Source organism: Ambystoma mexicanum, chromosome 9 (genome assembly GCF_040938575.1).
Source record: "Ambystoma mexicanum isolate Mex_15411 chromosome 9, UKY_AmexF1_1, whole genome shotgun sequence".
Classification (NCBI taxonomy): Eukaryota; Metazoa; Chordata; class Amphibia; order Caudata; family Ambystomatidae; genus Ambystoma; species Ambystoma mexicanum.
Window position 1 is genome coordinate 268,576,401 of NC_090931.1, and position 23,266 is coordinate 268,599,666.

Consider the following 23,266-nt stretch of genomic DNA (forward strand, 5'->3'; position numbering starts at 1 on the left):
ATGAGCTGACTAGGTCAGTGCAGGAGTGGCCCCACTCCTTCTACACAAGAAATGGCAATGCGCACACCAATCCACTAAACTTATCTGTGGAGTTATGCAAGCCTCCTTCCCATTGCCTTGCTATTTAACTTGCAAATCCAAGTTTCAGGGACCCTTGTCTGAATTTGTAGTCTCAGTGTCACTCAATATGAATACAACTCAAAACGATACAAGAGAAGCGACAACAGAGAGGACCCTCATCAACTGGCCAAATATCTTGGCCACATCCAATAGTGTATAGACAGTAATTGGTTAGATCACAATAACACAACAAAGAATGCATGCCAAAAGGACCAGAGCCAAAACGAACAGCAAGCCTATTCCTGACTACTGCCAACTGTTCAACTGCCATACAAAGTCCTGGGTGTCATCCTTGATCATTAGCTGTGGTTTGTGGTAGACATTAAGCAAGTCACGATACAATGTTTTAGAACCCTAACATTTCTGAGCAGGCCCAACCAGTGGTCGAAGTGAGCAGGAGCGGTTGGGAGCGGTGCTCCTCTACTTTTTTATATTAAGTTTTACTGTTCCTATACTTTTATTTTACTACTTTCTAAAACCTCTTGCGCCCTCCTCAGAACCTCAACCCCAGCTTGGTGCCTGCAATTCCCAAATCCAGAATGATTCAAGACCTTTATCAAGCATGGAGTGCTGGGCCAAGTGGCCAATATCCCATCCATGCTGGGCTGGCCTCGTGGGCGACCTATCATCTCATGTGACAAATTAAATAAAAATCTGATGCCAAGGCACCATACCGTCATCACCGGGAAACCACCAAACATGCAGAACTGTCATGGCCATTTCACTATGCCTTCCAAGACATAACTTCCCTAATCTGGTGGGGGCTTCTTTGGAGGGCATGCCCCTCCACACCCACCTCTGGCGGTCGGTTCCAGTAAAGATCACAAACATAACGGACTAACTAACCTTTCCAAAGCAGTCAAGCATTACCTGTTGGAGATACCCTGCAGCCCTTTGCATGCTCGAATATCAAAAGTCCTCTATGTAGAGTGCTGGATAGTTGTACTATGTTGACCGGTTAGAATCCTTGGAATCGCTCACACAGCTAGACAGAGGGCCCCTTTCCCTTTTTCGGTGTGCTCTGTACATAGCCCCTTTATTAATCATATTCTGATTAATCAGAGTGCAGTCCCAACCAAGAAAGAGGTGGTAGATTTTAACTTGTATATGCAGATGTGACATTTAACACCAAACCCGGTGTGTAACCAGGAAAGTAGCAAGACCTTCCTCCATAAAGCCCAGCACAGAGTGTCAAAATACCCTGTTACCAGTCTATAAGAAAAAAGGCAGGAGGAATGCTGTACGCCTCTCCCCCGAGATGTAAAGGAAATTGTAAATACAGGTCAATATCAATCCGTATGGTGGAAAAGCACAGTGGCACCTCCACGGCCCCTCAAGTCAATGTTGGATGGTAATAAACCCATGTGGCAATGCCTTCCCGGAGAGGCTTGAGACTATAGCTCAGAGAAAGCTGTCTCCACGATAGTGGACAATCGAATCAGAAAAGAAATTCCAAACAGCCCTAGCCCGTGCGGCACAAGCATGAAGTAAGGGACCAGGGATACACAGTGCATCTGATTCCAGGACATCAACACACAGTATAATCCCATAGCATGTCTGTGAGCAGGCACTGAGGTCAAAGTGACAAAAGCTCAGAAGCAGGGGAAGATGTAAGAGCAGGTCAAGATGCTTAATGCTTCAGGTTGGGCCTGTAACTATGGGCCCCGGGGCATTACCTGAAGTGGTAATGCCCCCCTGCTCATGGCTTATTGCCTAAATAATGCTTCTTGTACCTTGCCTAATAAGTTATGATCCCTAGAACAACGGCAATGCCTCTCATTTCCCTCCCCCTAATCCTGTTTAAAATGACTCAAAACTGCAGAGCACCAGCGATAGCCAGGTTTAAATGCTGTGATCTAGCTTATTTTGGACTGTCTGGGTAGTCGAGCAAAATAAAGTTTTTATCATAGTTCAGTCCAGCCACGAAAAGATATTGATCAAATTTGTTTAAAACTGGTTGCGCGGCTCGAGAGCCGATAGTAGAGAATACCTTTATAACAACATTCCTGATGGGGTATCAGAATAAAAGAACAAACTTCAGAGGCCTTTCCCCAATATAGTTCTTTCGAAATGGGAGAGGTTTAGGGAGGACATAAAAATCACAGCTAGTACTATTATCATGATCTTTATTAGGGTATTTACTGAGTTCAGATCTTGCTTCGGGAAGCGCTTTACAATCATATGGGGAAGAACATGGTGAAGGAAGCAGAGAAACAAACAATGGAGCGGGGGGGCTAATGGGAGGGGGAGTTTGGTAGCAAGGGATCTACAAGTAATCTGGGGAAGAAACAGTGGGAAGCAGATCACCCAGTCTCAGGATGGGCTGGGAGTGGAGGGTGTGTGGACCCAGGTGTTAGGGAGTAGCCATTAATTGAAGTGGAGAGTCTTGAGCTCCTTCCAGAACTGTAGAATTTATGGGGGAGTCTGATGTTGATGGGAGGTGGTTCCAGAGCCTTGGGGCATAAACAGAACGGGGGTGTCTTCAGGTTCTTTTGTTCCTGCACTGGCAGTGTTCAAGTCTGTGCATGTCTTTACTTCTGGTGGACCATAGGCCTTTGGAGATGCTGAGTTTCTCAGTGAGGTAGCTTGGAGACTTCAGGGTGATAGCCTTGTAGATGATGCAGCAGGATTTGATGATGATTCAGAGCAGTTCGAGGAGGGTCAGGTGATGTGGTTAAATTTGCAGAGCCCTTTGAGGAGACTGCTGCAGCATGCGGGACACATCTCAGGGCTGCCAAGGTAGTCGCCGGAAGGCCATCCAGAAGGTCATTGCCCCCATCCAGGTGGCGGAAGTCCAAAGCTTGGACAGCAGATCTGAAGTTGTTTTCTGTGATGAAGGCCATGATTTTCCAGAGGAAAGAAAGTTGATAGCAAGCCATTTGTATCTTCCTTCTATGTGCTGTTTGAAAGAGAGTTGTCTGTTGATGTTGAACCCAAGGGTCTTGGCAGAGGTAGCCAGCTAGGGTGTGAAGCCCTTGAGCTTCATAGCAGAGAGTCAGGTCTGGATGTCAGAGTGTTCAGAGTTGTTGGTCAGCAGTAGGAATTCAGTCTTGAATGTGTTGAGCTTTAGGTAAGCACTAGACATCCACGACTGGATCAATGTGAGGCGGGCTTTGAGCCTGTGGATGTCATTGATGGAGGACATCTTGAGGTAGAGCTGCGTGTCAACTGAGTTTTGATGGATGTAGAAGTCGTGTCAAGTGAGGAGGGTTCTGTGGAATTCCATGTAAAGATTGAAGTTCACAGGTGAGAGGATTGATCCTTGCGGGACTCCACAGGTGACGTGTAGAGTTGTTGATCTGGAGGAATCCATTTGTAAAAACTGGTTGCAATTAGCAAGGTATGATTTGAATGAGCTGCGGACTACACCGCGGCCATGCCGATCTGGTCTATTGACCCACTTGATAGAATATGGATCTGAATCAAGCAGGTAGAAACTTGTTTGCCAATCCTCCTTTAGCCGGGAGATAGTGCTAAAACAGATGTCCAGATTACGCTCATTGATAAAATCGAGAATGATGAGGGCATTACTAATTGCTGATCCTGCATTCATAAAGGCACAGGTAAAACCCCCATGGTTTGTCCGGGGAAAGGTTAAAACACCAGGGGGGAATTTGCTGTTGAGGGAGTCCGGCTTAATGCTGCCTGTAATACTGTGGGTGCAAATTTTGTTGTGGGCTCCAAGTGTGATTACCCGTAGATTTGATTTACAGGAAATAACTCTTTAAAGTATATGTTCCTATTTGTACCATAACTAGGCTATATGAACAAATGAAAAAACATTAAGATAAAAGAAAAGAGCAAAATCAAGCACATACACGCCAAGATTATCCATTCTATTCAGAAGATGTTTGTCCAGTCGTGGTTTTAACTGTGCATTCTGGTACTTGTAGTGCTGGATTTATAATGGGGAAATGCAGGGCTACAAGTCCCAGAATTCAAAGTTAAAACCACTACTGGACAAACATCTCCCGAATGAAGTGGATAATGTTGGCATGTATCCAAGCAGGCAGAACAGATTAAAACAGCTATTTACATATTATCTGAAAATGTCTGTTGAGTCCCCAGCCGGACCACGTGAACCAGCCTGAACAGGCCTAAACAGATTTTTCCGTTAATTATAGCCTGAGTTTGTTTCTAACGTGCATGCCCTGTGAGATTATGGGGACTGAAGTCCTCTAGTGTTATAAAAACAACAAAAAAGTGTATGCCTAGGTCTAAAAGACCCAGATAACAAACAAATGCTAAAAATGCATAATATCAATAGGAAGGTAGACAATATACCAACAGGAACGTTTCTATATTTCAAAATAAAAATGAAACAGACCTACAGAGCTCTCAAGTTTCCCATGGCCATGCATGAGAAGGCCATCCTGTCCTGTTTTTTCCCTTAAGATACAGGAGGCCTCATTACAAGTGTGGCGGTCCAGAAACAAGGGTGCCAGTAGCCTTACCGGCACCCTTGTTTTCCAGACAGCCATATTACGAGTCTGCCTGCTGGAGATGCTGTGCCCGACAGGCCTGACCCTGCCGGGTGCATCGGTCTGCGTAGGCAGAGTCATCACAGAAGCACTAGTACCATTAGCTACAGTGCCGGTGCTTCCGTCTCCCCACTCCCATGGAGTCCTACGACAAAAAAATAAACAGACCTGTACGGATTCAAAACAAAGGAAGAACAAACAAAACTCCATCGACAATATGTAGCCATCAGGGGCGTCTCATCCATAATGGGTGATTGAGCGCTGTCCCGCCTGTCATTCATTATGGACGAGCCAAAGCCAGTCCAGGGAAAGTATTCCCAAGCACTCTTCAGCTGGCTTTATCTGGCAATGGGAAACGCTGTTTCCCTGTGACAGTTTAAGGTATGCCCAATGAGTCATGCAAGGTCAGGGATATGGTGTGTCACCCCTTCCTCAGAGCATGGTATTTCCCAGGGTTCGTGCTATGGTCACATGGTGGTGACCATGTGACCTACATAATGAAAGGGACCTGCCAGTTCCGGCTAGTCAGTCGATGCTATGGAGCCCTGCTTGCTGTGTCTGTTATTTCAGCTGCGCAATGCTGGTGCTGCGTAGCAGGCGGAGGGCCTGCTGCTGCAGGACCCTCCACCTGGACAGTGCCCCTGCTGGGCAACGCTGTCCCTGAGGTCACCCCACCGAGGTAAGCGGAGCCCCTGCCGGGCAACTCTGCTTGAAGGTGCGGGCGCCCCTGCATGGCAACTCTGTCACTGTGTCACGTGTTGGCCTGGGTGCCACCAGGCCATGTAGGAGCCTGTGTGACAATGGGCTGATAGGGTGCTCCCTGTCCTACGATGTTGGCTGGGTGCCCCCAGCACTGGTATATGGTCTGATGCTCCAGAGCGCTAATGGTGTCCCCTGCGGTCCGCTCTGCTACGTGCTCGCAGCCTAACTGAACTGACTAACCAGGTGATCCTGGTAACTGCGTGTCCCGCTCCGGTGACCCGGGATCGGGACACAACATTGAGCGGGATACAAGGGAGTTTTGCTTCCCTGGCCTTGCAGGGCCTACTGGGGAAGCAGGCTGAGGAACTGCAGGTATAAATGTGCGTAGGGGAACTCCTGCACCTCTCAGCACGCGTATGCCTCTGTGGGAGGAATTATGGAGATGCTCTGACTATCCACACTTGCCCTCAGGAACCAAGAAGTACGCTCTACTTCCTGGTTCCTGTTAATGCTGAGCAGCAGCCAGAGGGCCTCTATGGGCGATGGCATCGGGACCGGGGATGCAAGTAAGGAGAATGTTTTTCTATTGTATGTATGTATGTATGTTTTTGCGTCCATGCAAGTGTTTGTATCTGTAACTGTGCGCGAGTGAATGGGGAAATGAAGGCATGAATGAATGCATGTTTGAAAGAGAGAAACCGATGAATCCATGTGTATGAATGCAAGTGTGTGTGCCAGAGACTGACCCAGCTCTGATTAAGCACCTTGTCCCTCCGGGGGGTGTCCCTCCCTTCCCAGCGGTTAGTAAGCGGCAGGCCTAGGGTTCCGCTGGGGGAGGAGGGGTGAGAAGTGAGGCTGCGATGCCATGTACTGGCATACCCCCTTCACCCTGACAGTGATTAGGGGGGTATGCCAGGACACAGCGAGGGTGAGGGGGTGTATTTCGGGACATGAAACTGCATGTTTTAATAGGTATCAATAGTAATGCAAACATGCTTCGTGTTTCCTTTACTCTTGATGCCCATTTTGTTCATACGTGGCAAGACTTGCCTACGTTGGTGGGCAGGTATGGATATACTTCATACTGTGGCACAGTAAAACATATATCCAGAATGTGCCATCAGCGTAGGCTAGTCTTGCCACATAATAACACATTGGGCATCAAGAGTAAAGGAAACATGAACCATGTTTGCATTCTATTGCTTTACTCTTGATGCCCATGAAAACATGCCATGGTAATGGGCATCAAGAGTATTCAATGAGGAACCCATGAATGTTGCAAAAGTGTGTTGATTGTCAATACACATGTTCATATCCCTCCCAAGCGACCCGTGAATGTTCTTAAAGGGTGTGGATTGACCATAAGCACGCTCAGACCCCCCACCCCCCCAAGTAAACCAAATAATGTCATAAAAGTATGTGAGTTTACACTTCACATGCTTAAATATAAAAGTATGTGAGTTTACACTTCACATGCTTAAATCCCCCAGCTGAACCACACATGTTCTAAAAGGGTATGGATTGACACTAGGCATGATGAATTGCCCCCAGGTGATCCAAAAATGTTCTTAAAAGTTGTGGATTGACAATAAGCATGCTCAGATAACGCCCACAACATAACCAAAGAACGCGATAAAAGTGTGTAGATTTTCACTACTCATGCTTAAATCCCCAAAGTGACCTTTGAAGGTTCCAAAAGAGAGTCGAATGAGAATAATCGTGTTCAGATCCACCCAATCGATCCATGAATGTTTTCAAATGGATTGGATTGACAATAAGCATTCTCAGATTGTCGCCATGCGTCCCATGAATGTTCTTAAAGGGAGTGTATTGAGGATAATCACGCTCAGATCCCCCAAGTCTCCCATGAAGGTTCCAAAAGGATGTGTATTGACAATAAGCATGCTCAGATATCCCTCAATTAAACCCATGATAGTTATAAAAGTGTCTGGATTTACAAAAAGCATGCTTAGATTTCCCAAGCAAACCTTGCACATTCTAAAGGGGCAGGGATTGAAAATACATGTGCTCCGATCCCCCTAACAGATCCATGAATGTTTCAAAAGAGTGTGGATTGACAATAAGCATGCTCAGATACCCCTCAAGCAACCCGTGTAGGTTCTATAAGGGAGTGGATTGACAATAAGCATGCTCAGATACCCCTCAAGCAACCCGTGTAGGTTCTATAAGGGAGTGGATTGACAATAAGCATGCTCAGATACCCCTCAAGCACCTGTGTAGGTTCTATAAGGGAGTGGATTGACAATAAGCATGCTCAGATACCCCTCAAGCAACCCGTGTAGGTTCTATAAGGGAGTGGATTGACAATAAGCATGCTCAGATACCCCTCAAGCACCCGTGTAGGTTCTATAAGGGAGTGGATTGGATTGACAATAAGCATGCTCAGATACCCCTCAAGCAACCCGTGTAGGTTCTATAAGGGAGTGGATTGACAATAAGCATGCTCAGATACCCCTCAAGCACCCGTGTAGGTTCTATAAGGGAGTGGATTGACAATAAGCATGCTCAGATACCCCTCAAGCAACCCGTGTAGGTTCTATAAGGGAGTGGATTGACAATAAGCATGCTCAGATACTCCTCAAGCACCCGTGTAGGTTCTATAAGGGAGTGGATTGACAATAAGCATGGTTAGATACCCCTCAGGCAACCCGTGTTGGTTCTATAAGGGAGTGGATTGACAATAAGCATGGTCAGATACCCCTCAGGCAACCCGTGTAGGTTCTATAAGGGAGTGGATTGACAATAAGCATGCTCAGATACCCCTCAAGCAACCCGTGTAGGTTCTATAAGGGAGTGGATTGACAATAAGCATGGTCAGATACCCCTCAGGCAACCCGTGTAGGTTCTATAAGGGAGTGGATTGACAATAAGCATGCTCAGATACCCCTCAGGCAACCCGTGTAGGTCCTATAAGGGAGTGGATTGGATTGACAATAAGCATGCTCAGATACCCCTCAAGCAACCCGTGTAGGTTCTATAAGGGAGTGGATTGACAATAAGCATGCTCAGATACCCCTCAAGCACCCGTGTAGGTTCTATAAGGGAGTGGATTGACAATAAGCATGCTCAGATACCCCTCAAGCAACCCGTGTAGGTTCTATAAGGGAGTGGATTGACAATAAGCATGCTCAGATACTCCTCAAGCACCCGTGTAGGTTCTATAAGGGAGTGGATTGACAATAAGCATGGTTAGATACCCCTCAGGCAACCCGTGTTGGTTCTATAAGGGAGTGGATTGACAATAAGCATGGTCAGATACCCCTCAGGCAACCCGTGTAGGTTCTATAAGGGAGTGGATTGACAATAAGCATGCTCAGATACCCCTCAAGCAACCCGTGTAGGTTCTATAAGGGAGTGGATTGACAATAAGCATGGTCAGATACCCCTCAGGCAACCCGTGTAGGTTCTATAAGGGAGTGGATTGACAATAAGCATGCTCAGATACCCCTCAGGCAACCCGTGTAGGTCCTATAAGGGAGTGGATTGGATTGACGATAAGCATGCTCAGATACCCCTCAAGCAACCCGTGTAGGTCCTATAAGGGAGTGGATTGGATTGACGATAAGCATGCTCAGATACCCCTCAGGCAACCCGTGTAGGTTCTATAAGGGAGTGGATTGACAATAAGCATGCTCAGATACCCCTCAAGCACCCGTGTAGGTTCTATAAGGGAGTGGATTGACAATAAGCATGCTCAGATACCCCTCAAGCAACCCGTGTAGGTTCTATAAGGGAGTGGATTGACAATAAGCATGCTCAGATACTCCTCAAGCACCCGTGTAGGTTCTATAAGGGAGTGGATTGACAATAAGCATGGTCAGATACCCCTCAGGCAACCCGTGTAGGTTCTATAAGGGAGTGGATTGACAATAAGCATGCTCAGATACCCCTCAGGCAACCCGTGTAGGTTCTATAAGGGAGTGGATTGACAATAAGCATGCTCAGATACCCCTCAGGCAACCCGTGTAGGTTCTATAAGGGAGTGGATTGACAATAAGCATGCTCAGATACCCCTCAGGCAACCCGTGTAGGTTCTATAAGGGAGTGGATTGACAATAAGCATGCTCAGATACCCCTCAAGCAACCCGTGTAGGTTGTAAAGGGGGTGGATTGACAATAAGCATGCTCAGATACCCCTCAAGCACCCGTGTAGGTTGTATAAGGGAGTGGATTGACAATGAGCATGCTCAGATACCCCCCAAAGTAAATCCATGAATGTCACAAAAGTGTGTGGATTTACACCAAGCATGCTTACATTCCCCAGGAGAACCACACATGTTCTAAAAGCGTGTGGATTGACAATAGGATGCCCAGATAACCCCCAAGTGATCCATGGATGTTCTAAAAGGGTGTGGATTGAGAATAACAATGCTCAGATACCCTCCCGAGTGCCCCATGAATGTTTTAAAAGGGAGTGGATTGAGAATAAGCAAGCATGCTCACATTCCCCTCAAGCCACTGTAAGGGAGGCATGGTATCACAAGTATGACACTGACACAAGAGTTACACGTTTCAAAAACTTTATTCAATTTGTGGGGTTTGGAAAAACTCCTACTTTGCCTTATAGCTAAGATGGGAGTAGTCTCTACCATCAAATAATAAAGATAATACAGTTCTACGGCCTCATTACGACCCTTGCAGTCCCGTAATGAAGGGTGCCGGTACGGGACCAGCACCCTTCATTACGGGAGCGCTGATTACGAGATTCCCTTTGCAGGACCCGGAACAGATGTCTGGTAAAACCTTACTTGAACTATTACAAAGCATCAATAGTTCACGTAGGTCTCCCTCAGCTAGGCTCCGACCTTGTAATCACAGCACTTGCAGGGGTTCCCTTGCCCAAACTTCCTTGACATTCTTTAGGGGTTCCCTTCCCCTCACTTATATCATGCTTCCGGTCTGCCTCAGTCGGGCTCAGGCCTTTCACTGATGTCGAAGACTTTCGAATGTGCGTGCAAGGCTTTTACCATAGACTTCCGCAGGACCACTTCGACTTTCACTTTAGCTCTTGTTGGGATGGAAATGATCCTATCCCACCCCCCTAGGCGCATCCGAATTAGGTGAATTCCATACAAAGACAAGGGGGAGCATACCCCACCTCCAGGGTGCGTATAAAAGCCTGATAGCGCATAGAAATAGGTGAATAGCACTAGCCATTCCCCTGCCCCGACACTCCATTCTCTATTAAGCCCAGAACGGACATACTGAGAACTGCAGTGCTGGCATCCCGAGTTCATACAGCGGTACCAAGCCATCAGCACACAAGGCCAGCTCTGCATGAGCCCTGTTCCCACTGAAGTCCATTTACCTTCTCTCCCTCCATTGTTGCAAATGTCTAGGATCACATTCAGGAATGTGCCCGGCACAGAGCGTGAGACAGCACCAGGCCCTGCGATACACCCATCCATCTCCACTAAACTGCCAGTAGGCTTCTGACCCCCACCCAAACAGGGCGAAGCCAACCACTATCCACTGGCCCGACCCCTAGGCCATAACCTCTCTAAAATGACCACCACAGATCTGCAAACTTGCACGACTGTATATCTTCCCAATAGCAACACACGTCTTCTGTAACATGAGGTACCAGGGAGGATAAATTAGAGATCAATCCCCCGGGGGAAGCTTTGTGTGCGGGAACTGCAGTATTAATGAAGCCCTGAATGTGGGGGTCAACATAACTGTATTGTATCCCCCATTCTCTCAGACAACCCTTTCATATGATGTCCAGGTGCCTGTCATAATGAATGAATAACTAGTTCCTGTTGTTTAGCATAGATTAGATAGAGTATTTCTAATGCTCGCCCTGACCTTCACCGCAAGGATGAGCCCAGCTGACCCACGTGCACCAAGATTGACTGAGAAGGAACTGCCAATTAGCACCTACCATCTTGTATGGAGCTGGCTCGTATGTGTCTGCACCAACCAGCTTCATGAATATCTACTGTATACGATTTTGCCACTGATAATGCATTTAGCCTTTTTAGTGTGCTGTCCGTGTAATTTTTAGCAGAGCGCTTTTGGGCAGCAGAGTTCTTTGCTGGCATTTACATTATATGAAACTTTGTTATGCTTGCAAAACTATCTCTTTTCTTTATTCCCTAGCGGTTTGTATTTACTTTGGAGTGTGCGTTCAGAGGTCTACGCTTTCACTCTTCCTTAATGTTATTTGCCACAATGTTCCTTGGTGTTGGTAGTTCTATACCATAGTCAGAAAAGTTCTAAGAAACCTTCCACTTCAAGCAATCACCTTTTAACTCCCCCTTTCGTCTGGGTTAATCTTGACCATTACGCATTTCAGAGTTTGTTCACTTTGCCGCTTATAATGAGACAAAAAACATTTTGTGGAGACTTTCGAGTGGGCTACTTCCTTTCGCCGGACTGTAGAGGAAGAGCCAAAAACCCCTACAAGAAGCTCTGCACCATGTTGCCTATATGCTGCAAACCGTAAATTACGACATGTGCAGTAGCATTGGGGACGCCAATGCCTCAAAGAATTCTTGAGACAAGGTATGCATTGAGAAAACCCTATGTGCATTCACAAAGAAACAATGGTCTTCTGGACAGAGTCCCGGAAGAACTATGAAAATAAATGAGAAAGAAGACTGGTGACATCACGCGAAACAGAGCTGACACACCCAGAAAAGACACAAATGAAGAAGGAACATAAACATTATATAAGATCAGAAGAGCAGGTGTCGAAGATAAGCAACATTTTGGGATCGAAATGAAGATGCTCATGCGAAGAAACATGGATGATAATGCAAAGTCATTTCACACTTGTACAGATGCTGTAACGCAAATAGACAAAGTAATCCTGAGGCTAGCTATGTAGTGAATAGATGCAGGCGATGCACCACTGTATATACATAGGAATGTATAGAATCTAGATGTTTTACAATACACTTTAGCAAACTTGAACCCTGTGAATGGAAAGGGCTTGAATCTGCCGCAATTGAAAATAGCTGCCGGAGAAGGAGAATTCAAGAGAGGCTGGCTGGCCCAGCACCAAGAGTCAAGGTGACCGTGAGCCTGGTTGTCTGTCAAGAAGCTACATGAACGTGAGAAAGAAACAAACTTCTTTTCGAGGTGAAATGGAAAAACACTAAAAGTGCCAAGGGTTAATCATTTAATAGTATTATATGCAATGAAGAGCTCGAAAACGTGGTCTCCAGTCACATGATTAGAACGATATAGACTTTGGGTTGAGCTACACCAAAACCAGAAGATAAGACCATGCTACACTCCCTTTTATTCTCAGGCATAGCAAGCTTCTGCAAGGCCAAGTGCAAAGCCTAATTGAATGCCAGACTGCAGGAGCGATGATAGATGTTGGGATAATTGGGTGGGGAGGCATGGCAAGGCCAACCCCCCCCCAGCACCTAGGGAAACCAGCTTGCATGCTGCTGGCAATTGGAATATTCCAGAAAAGTACAAGCGTGCCAACCAATTATAAAGGGCCACGTATCAAGGAGTCCTATAGTTTGTATAACCAATAAGGTGTTGAGTATTAGTATGACACGGAAGACGACTTGCACTTGGGATGGGTTTAGTTGTCCACCTGATCTTAGAGACCCAATCACAACCCCGTCAGTATGGAAGGTATACCTAGATGTTCCCTTTAAGCCTCTCACACCCCCAAGTAGGTTTTCTTAGTTTGTCACGTAGTATGACGTCAGTAGTGACAAATCTTTGCTATATATGAATGCTTTTTTATGAAATGTGTTGAGACTATGCTGTGCGATGTCCATTGATGTCCGTTGTAACTCCCGTTTTAGATCATTGTTAATACAACAGTACTAAGTTTTTCCAACTTCCTCAGTATGTTTGATTATTGAGGTATGAGTAAGTTCTGCATCCCCATCCATCTCTAAGTATTGCTACCTCGTCTTAAAGGGCCCCAGGTCCCGGGGTTCAGGACCACTCTGCTACTATGTATCATTGACTTTACTGTTATCAGCAACTTAAAAGTTAATTACTGGTTTGCTTTCTTTCGCACCTAATCAGCACGTGCACCACCTTCAATCGTTTGATGCACTGTTGCAGCATCAATCTTTCCTTGACACAAATCAGCCTTTCATTTCTTTCACTAACTGAGTAGTTGTGTACACTCCTTTCTTGTTTCTGCGGCTTTGATTCACGAGTCAAGATTGATACCAGAGGCTTGGCCTCGCCTCCTCAACTCTGTCATTCACCCGGTAGGGTCGCCGCCATCCTTGACACACAATGCAGGTTTCTTCTTGCCTGCGATTTGGCTTTCTCTGCGTCTCCTTCATCGTTTCCTAAAGGCAACAACCTCTTGCAGGTTCCCCTATCCCTTGCTCTGGTCCCTCGATCAGGTGTCCTGTTCCAGTGGGTCCGCCTTCGCCCTGGAAGATCTGCTCGTTCTCATGTCTCACCTTGCTCAGAATCTTTCTCTATGTTCCGCCTTTTATCTGTGTGGGGGAGCTAATGGGTATCAGATTCATGTAATTACTGTCAAGTGCCTGACTTTGCCTGACCTAATTAGCGGGACATGTCCAACGAGATGTACATGTTAGCCACTTTCCTATCAGTCGCCCTCTTCCTCGGCCCAGTCTTTGTGGGTATCAGGTAATATTATCCCCATAAATAATGTCGCCATACATATAGTAGCTGGGAAACGGCATAGGCAACATTATTTATGGGGATAATTTATGGGGTAAATGGGAGCAGGGGTTGCAGGGGTTTCCCCTGCTCCCTTAAAAAAATATGGGGGTGGCAGGGGTTTCCCCCACAGATTCCATATGGTAATATCCCCACAAAAAAAGCACCATTCTTGCATGTTGACATTATTGCGGTTTATTATCAAATGGGATAGTGTTTGTGTAGAAAGGGGGGAGGAAGTCAGGACATTGGAGAATCCTACTAAATAGGATGGTGTATAGGTACGGGAAAAAGGGGAATACTGCGTCTCACCCTCGGCTGTCTCACCCCCACTCCCCAAAGATCTCCCACCCAGGTAATCCTCCCGCACTGGTCCACCCCCAGGGTCTGGATTAAAAGGCAATGGCCGTGCTCTGGCCACCTGAGAGAGAGAGATCCCCAGGGACTAGTAAGTGAGACACCCTTTGGTTTCTCACACCGCCCATGAATGTTATAAAAGGGTGTGGATTGACAATAGGCATGCTCAACTACCCTCCGCCCCCGATGTTATGATATGATATGATATTTTACTTATATCGCGCTCATACACAAGTGTTTCAGAGAGCGGGAATAAACATGCTCAGGTTTTCCCAATCGACCATGCAGGTTCTAAAAGAGAGTGGATTGACAATTCGCACACTCAGATGCCCCTCGAGTAAACCCATGATAGTTGAAACGTGTCTGGATTTACAACAAGCTTGCTTAGATTCCCCAAGCAATCCATGAATGTTCTAAAAGGGTATGGATTTACAATACATGTGCTCCGATCCCCCCAACTGACCGATGAATGTTATAAATAGGTGTGGATTGACAAAAACAGTATTATATCCCCCCTAAAGGATACATGAGTGTTCCAAAGGGTGTGGACTGACACCAAGCATTCATAAAACCCCCAGGAGAACCAGAAATGTTCCCAAAGGGTATGGATTGACAGTAGGCATGATCAGTTCCCCCCCAAGCGATCCATGAATGTTGTGTTGTAAACGGGTGTGGACTGACAGTCAGAATGCTAAGATAAACCCACAAGTGACACAAGAATGCTCTAAAATGTAGTGAATTGACAATAAGCATGATCAGATTCCCCCTCCCCCCCAGCGATCTATGAATGTTCTGAAAGAGTGTGGCTTGTCAATGAGCATGCTCATATCCCCCAAGCAAACCATGAAGGCAATAAAAGGGAGTGAGTTGACAATAGGCACACTCCGATTTACCCCAACGGACTCATGAATGTTGTAAAAGTGTGCGGATGGTCACATACCCCCACATGACCCATGAATGTTCTAAAAAGGAGTGAATTGACAATGAGCATACTTAGACACCCTCCCCCACCTCCAAGTAAATCCATGAATACTATGAAAGTGGGTGGATTTACACTAAACATGCTTAGTTCACCCAATCAATCCATGAATGTTCTAAAAGGGTATGGATTGACAGTAATCATGCTTTATCCCCCAAGAGACCCATGAATGTTCTAAAAGGGTATGGATTGACAGTAATCATGCTTTATCCCCCAAGCGACCCATGAATGTTCTAAAAGGGTATGGATTGACAGTAATCATGCTTTATCCCCCAAGAGACCCATGAATGTTCTAAAAGGGTATGGATTGACAGTAATCATGCTTTATCCCCCAAGAGACCCAGGAATGTTGTAAAAGGGTATGCATTGACAGTAATCATGCTTTATCCCCCAAGAGACCCATGAATGTTCTAACAGGGTATGGATTGACAGTAATCATGCTTTATCCCCCAAGAGACCCATGAATGTTGTCAAAGGGTATGCATTGACAGTAACCATGCTTTATCCCCCAAGAGACCCATGAATGTTCTAAAAGGGTATGGATTGACAGTAATCATGCTTTATCCCCCAAGAGACCCATGAATGTTCTAAAAGGCGGAGGATTGACCGTAATCATGCTTTATCCCCCAAGAGACCCATGAATGTTCTAAAAGGGTATGGATTGACAGTAATCATGCTTTATCCCCCAAGAGACCCATGAATGTTCTAAAAGGCGGTGGATTGACAGTAATCATGCTTTATCCCCCAAGAGACCCATGAATGTTCTAAAAGGGTATGGATTGACAGTAATCATGCTTTATCCCCCAAGAGACCCATGAATGTTCTAAAAGGCGGTGGATTGACAGTAATCATGCTTTATCCCCCAAGAGACCCATGAATGTTCTAAAAGGGTATGGATTGACAGTAATCATGCTTTATCCCCAAAGAGACCCATGAATGTTCTAAAAGGGTATGGATTGACAGTAATCATGCTTTATCCCCCAAGAGACTCATGAATGTTCTAAAAGGCGGTGGATTGATAGTAATCATGCTTTATCCCCCAAGAGACCCATGAATGTTCTAAAAGGGTATGGATTGACAGTAATCATGCTTTATCCCCCAAGAGACCCATGAATGTTCTAAAAGGGTATGGATTGACAGTAATCATGCTTTATCCCCCAAGAGACCCATGAATGTTCTAAAAGGCGGAGGATTGACCGTAATCATGCTTTATCCCCCAAGAGACCCATGAATGTTCTAAAAGGGTATGGATTGACAGTAATCATGCTTTATCCCCCAAGAGACCCATGAATGTTCTAAAAGGCGGTGGATTGACAGTAATCATGCTTTATCCCCCAAGAGACCCATGAATGTTCTAAAAGGGTATGGATTGACAGTAATCATGCTTTATCCCCCAAGAGACCCATGAATGTTCTAAAAGGCGGTGGATTGACAGTAATCATGCTTTATCCCCCAAGAGACCCATGAATGTTCTAAAAGGGTATGGATTGACAGTAATCATGCTTTATCCCCCAAGAGACCCATGAATGTTCTAAAAGGGTATGGATTGACAGTAATCATGCTTTATCCCCCAAGAGACCCATGAATGTTCTAAAAGGGTATGGATTGACAGTAATCATGCTTTATCCCCCAAGAGACCCATGAATGTTCTAAAAGGGTATGGGTTGACAGTGATCATGCTTTATCCCCCAAGAGACCCATGAATGTTGTAAAAGGTGGTGGATTGACAATAAACATGCTCAGATTACTCCCAAGTGACCAATACATGTTCTAAATGGGTCTGGATTGAAAATATGCATGTTCAGATAAACCCCCGGGTGACCCATGAATGTTCTAAAGTTAGTGAATTGAACATATGCATGTTCAGATATCCCAAGCAGTGGCGGCCGCTTACATAGGGCGGGGGGGCGCCGCCCCCCCCCCAGGGGAAGCACGTAGTATGCAGAGAAGTGAGAGAACAGAAGTTCAAATCAAATCACGTAACTTTCACATTTTTTTTCAAACTCGAAAAGTAATCTGCATGCTTTTTTAGCAGCGCTGCGTGATGTGAAATGAGAACGATAAATAAATAAACAATAGGCTGCTCCCAGGCTCTCTGCCGTCTTCGTGGCTGGCTGGGCCTGCTGCAGAGGGGCGCGTCCCTTTTTACGCAAATTCTTCCACTAGAGTGCATGGAGCTCGCAGCTCCACGCACTCTACGTAACACCCTGGCAATGTAGATGCTGGCGGAGCGCTAGAGGGGTGGCCCCACCAGTTTTATTCTGTGCGCAAACAGCGCACTTGTCACTGACAAGTTGTCAGGACCTCCTTGGAAATCGGCACAGCAACAATACTGGAATGCCATTGGCTCCTTGTCAGCCAATGACATTCATGATGACTGTGTGGCTGAGCGCATGCGTGTGGTGACGCCATCTGGTGAAACTTTTCTGGCGCATTGTTTTTGCCCCCAAATCCCGACAAACTCTGTTGGTTAGTGCTGGGGGCTACGCACATAACATTTCAAGGACGGCTCTATAGAGACATGGATTTCTCGCTCCGTCCTGCCTCTGTGGTGGAAATGGGGAGGAAGTCGTCCAAGTCGTCCAGGCCCGCCGTGGAAGCTCTGCAGGTAGGAGGGGGGGTGTAACCCAGGGGATCTGCAGACGAGCACTAGGCAGGCATCTGGATTGAAACGTCCTGCACGGCTGCACCACAGTTACAGCTTGTCTCATTAAGCTTCCCCCCAGGCGATACACTTTGTGAAAAGCGCTTTTCACAAAGTGTATCACCTGGGGGGAAGCTTAATGAGATACACTTTGTGAAAAGCGCTTTTCACAAAGTGTATCACCTGGGGGGAAGCTTAATGAGACAAGCTGATGACCAATCCTCCACGTGTGGGCTAGTCATTATATTACAATAACGGTCCTCCCCAGGGCCTATAAGGCTTAGTAAGGCCATCTGTTTCACATACATACTCAGGTTCACACTGTTCACTTGGATGCACATTATTTTAGACAGTCACATTACTGTAGGCCTGAATACCCTTGTGGTGGGTGGTTATCATCAACATTCCGGCTGATTGGTCGAAACGCGCCCGCTTTGTCCCATTAATCAGGCACTTAAAATGCAGCTTCACTTTCATTACGCCCTTTGCATTGTCACCAGTTTTTATGATGCACGTGCGACCTGGCAGCCACCGGTTGACCTTGATGGCGTGTCCCTGGCAGGCAGGCTCGTACTGGCCTATAGGGCAATAGGCCCATGGTGAACCAAAAACACAAAATGCTGGTGTGGGCCAGTTTTTTTTGTCAAAGTGGGACACTTTTTTGGCTACTTTTTTGCCAATGTGCGCCAGTTTAACGAGTTGCTTCACTATGCGGCTCATAGTTTTGACCAGTTTTGCTGAATAAATATTCTTTAGAATGCACAATTTGCATCACATTTTATCCAAAAGCTCCCCCTTGGGTACTATTCAAACAGTGCCACAAAAGGAATGAATAGCCATTTACAACTGTGGGCCACTTTTTCATTGCTTCCCGAGACAATTGTATTGCCCAGTCCGACCATGCTGGCAGGTAATTAGACAGCGTGGAAGCTGTTCCCTGCGCACTCCCTGTGCTAAGGCCTGCACGATTCGCTCTGTACCTTTGTGTGGATAATGACAGCATCATTTGAGGCGCGGAATCTAAACAGAGTCACGCGTCCCTCCCCTCATAATTACAGAATCCCTGGGCACCCTCACATTCAGGTCAGAACCCAAGTAATCTTTTCATTAACTACTCAGGGGTGGACTGGCCTTTAGGGAACGGCGTAGATTTCCCAGTAGACCTCTGCACCCTGGGCCTCTTTTGTGTTGTCTTTCCAAATTTTCCCATGGGAACATTGTTGGGCTTGCTGGAAATGTGTAATATGGGGCCACTTTGAAAATTATTTCTAGGGCCCTTTTGATGACAAGAAAAAGCTTGTCTGCGTGTTTTAATTTCATGTGACCATGGCAGTCCCACTCTGAAATGAAGTGCTGTAAAAGTTACGATGACAGGCGCTGAAAACAATTCCCAGGATCTATCACACATAAAAAAGGGCTCCTTCCAGCTAGTGCTTAACATGCGTCCCCTTGATGCACGTACGCGGTTCAAATACGAACCTTAAAATCTGCAATGCTTGATGAATCAATTTTGTCGATGTGCTTTATCATTTATTTTATGCAGTGAGTACTATTTTGTAATCGCATATTAATTAATCATACATGCTTCACATTATAAGTCCATCGAAAATGATGTGCATACACACCATTATTTTGAATGTGCCCTTCCTGAGGTAGCCATCTAGGGGGAAGGTGTGGCGGTGGAATGGGCCATTTGCCAGTATGTGTTTTAGCAGTTGGAATAGATGTGACTTGATATGACTGGCCCATCCCTTATATACAAAAGAAAAACTTGTGCTAAATGTTAGCTGACAAGTTAATATGTAACGTCACATTGTTATATAGCACTGCGCTCCATGCCAGATTCTTCACGCTTCTAACCATTGTAAAATGCAATCGGGTGGCTGGAGGACTGAGTTGGCCCTGCGGAAATGCAATCTTCTGTCTATGTTTCAAATACCTAGCAAAGCCTCAAATACCGTATTTGTATTTGAGGCTGTGGATTGCAGGCTTTATGTTTGGGATGAGTGTTGTAAACACATGAGTTTTCTATTCATGCACAGTGCATTGACTTCATAAGAATTTCTTTTGATGCATATGAATGCCAGTTACAGTGACAAAATTATATTTTCTATAATTCCTGGATATGCTACACCACAGTACCAGCTATTCTCAATACAAGCTGCTGTACACCATCACACTTACACACGTAAGAACAATGTACCACCATTGGTATGTAAAACCTAATGCTTTTATGTCATATTTCTGTGGGTTTGGACAGTAAATTTCACATTTTGGAAGCCATTTTTCAAATATTTTCGCGGGGGTGACCCCTGCACTACCCATGATGTGGGTTGGGCTCGCTCGCTGCTCTTGCATGCTCACAAATTCGCCAGGAGAAATTTACACCCCACCACCTTCCAAAGTCACCAGCCGCCACTGATCCCAAGCGACCCTTGAAGGTTCTTAATGGGCGTGGATTGACAATAGCCACCCCCAGATATTCTCAAGTGAACCATTAATTTTCTAAAAGGCAGTGTGTTGACAATGAGCAGTCTAGGATTCCCCCCAAGGTATCTATGACAGTTCTAAAAAGGAGCGGATTGACAATTCGCAAGCTCAGATCCCCACAAGCAATCCATAAAAGTACTAAAAGGGAATGAATTCACAGCAAGCATGCTCAGGCCGCCCAAATGATCCATGAAGATTCTAAAAGGGTGGATTAACAATAAGCATGCTCAGATCCCACCAAGCGACCCATGAATGTTCTAAAAGAGCCTGAATGGACAATAATCCTGCTCAGATCCCCCCAAGTGTTCCGAAAATGTCCTAAAAGAGTGTGCAATGAAAATAGGCATGCTCAGATCTCACCAGGCGACCTATGAAGGCTCTAAAAGGGTGTGGATTGACAATGGACACACTCAGATTCCTCCCAAGCAACCCCTGAATGTTGTAAACATGTGTGGATTGAACGGAAGCGTGCTCAGATTCCCCCCAAGTGAACCATGAAGGTTCGAAAAGGGAGTGAATTGACAATAAGACTGCTCATATTACCCCTAAATTATCCATGAATTTTCTAAAAAGGTGTGGATCGACAATAAACGTGCTCAGATTCCCCCACGTCACCCATACATCTTCTAAAAGTGAGTGAATTGACAATAAGAATCCTGAGATTCCCACCAAATGACCCTGACATGATCTAATGGGGTGTGGATTGGCAATAAGCATGTCTAGATCCCCCCCCCCCCCGAAGCGATCCATGAAAGTACTAAAAGGGAGTGAATTCACAGCAAGCATTCTCAGATTCCCCCCAAGCGACCCATGGATGTTCTAATAGGAGGTGAATTGACAATAGGCATGCTCAGATACCTCTCAAGCAAACACCTGATTGTTATAAAAGTGTCTACATTTACACCAGCATGCTTAGTTTCCCCAAGCAACCCCTGAATGTTCTAAAAGAGTATGGATTGACAATAAATATTTTCAGATCCACCCCAGGTGACCCTTGACGGGTCTAAGCGGAGTGGACTGACAATAACCATGCTTAGAACACCGCAAGTGATCAATGAATGTTCTAAAATGATTTGGATTGACAATAAGCATGGCCAGGTACCCGCAAACGACCGATGAATGTTCTAAGCATGAGTGAATTGTAAATATGCATGCTTGGATTCCCCCCTAAAGTGATCCATGAATGTTCTAAAAGGGCAGGGATTAACAATAAGTATGCTAAGAGCGAACCTTGAAGACTCTGAATGGCAGTGGATTGACAATGAAGATGCTCATTCCCCCAAGTGATCCATCCATTTTCTAAAAGTTAGTTCATTGACAATACACATGCTCCGATGCCCCCCAAATGGCCCACGAATGTTTTTAAATTATGTGGGTTCAGAATAAGCATGTTTAGACCCCCTGCAAGCGACCCCTGAATGTTCTCAAAGGGAGTGGATTGACAATAAGCAAACTCGCATACTCCTAAGTAAATCCATGAATCATATGAAAGTGTGTGGATTGACACCAAGCATGCTTAGATTCCCCAAGCAACCCCTGAATGCTCTTAAAAGGTATGTATTGACAATACACATTCCCAGATCTCCCCAAGTGACCCACACATGTTCTAACAGGAATGTCGATTGACACAGGCATATTATAAAAGTGTGTGGATTTACACTACACATACCTAGATCCCCCAAGCAACCCATACATCTTCTAAACGGCAGTGGATTGACAATAGGCAATCATGCTCAGAGCCCCCATGCAATCAATTAATGCTTTAAAAGAATGTGGATTGACAATAAGCAAGTTCAGATCCCCCCAACCAACACATGAAGGAACTAAAATGGAGAGGCTTGACAATATGCATGCTCCGATCGCTCCAAGTGACCAATGAATATTATAAAAGTGTGTGGATTTACACCAAGCATGTTTACATCCCCGAAGCGACCCATGAATGTTTTCCAAGGGTATAGATTGACAATAACACATGAAAGTTCTAAAAGGGAGTGGACTGACAATAAACATGTTCAGATCCCCCCAAGCGACCCATGAAGGTTCTAAAAGGGTGCAGAACAGCAATAACACATGTTCAGATCCCCTCAAGTGACCCATGAATGTTCTACAAGTGAATTAATTCACAATAGACATGCTTAGATCCCTCCCAAGTTACCTATCAATGTTCTAAAAGGGAGATGATTGACAATAAGCATGCGCAAGCTCCCCCAAGTGACCCATGATGGTTCTAAAAGGGTGTGGATTGACAATGACATAGGTAGTATAGCTCATTGGCAATGCGCTTGTCTTGGAAGCAAGTCAACAGTATTAAGCGCGTTATAAGAAACCAATTATAATAAGCATGCTCAGATTCTCCCAAGTAAACCCCTGGGTGTTATAAAAGGGTGTGCATTTACACTAAGCATGCTCAGATTCTCCCAAGTAAACCCCTGGGTGTTATAAAAGGGTGTGCATTTACACTAAGCACGCTTAGATCCCCCAAGTAACCTTTGAATGTTCCAAAAGGGTGTGCATTTGCAATAAACATGCTCAGATCCCCCCAAGCAACCAATGAAGGGTTGTGGGTCACTTCTTTGAAAATACCGATGACTGGCAAATATGTACAGGTCACTAGGATAAGAGATGAACTTTCTATCTTCCCCTGTCCCCAGATTCAGACCACCCTCCTGCCCAAATTATACTCTCATCTTCCCCCAAAACCACTTACCTAATTTCCCTTTTTGGCAAAAATATACCCGCTGATGCAGCCTTCAGGTAAAAGAAGTTGTATGCTTTTTCAATTTTCGTATGTGCTTGTTTAACATTTTATTTAGGTGCCCATGTGCTAAAAATAGCAAATGCTTTTTTCCC

At 45.5% G+C, this 23,266-nt stretch overlaps 1 protein-coding gene across 1 annotated transcript in view; it reads left to right on the forward strand.

Annotated features, from left to right (window-relative positions):
* SCIMP (SLP adaptor and CSK interacting membrane protein) overlaps positions 1-23,266 on the forward strand; it is a 291,084-nt gene that overhangs the window by 259,598 nt on the left and 8,220 nt on the right. The window lies entirely within an intron of this gene.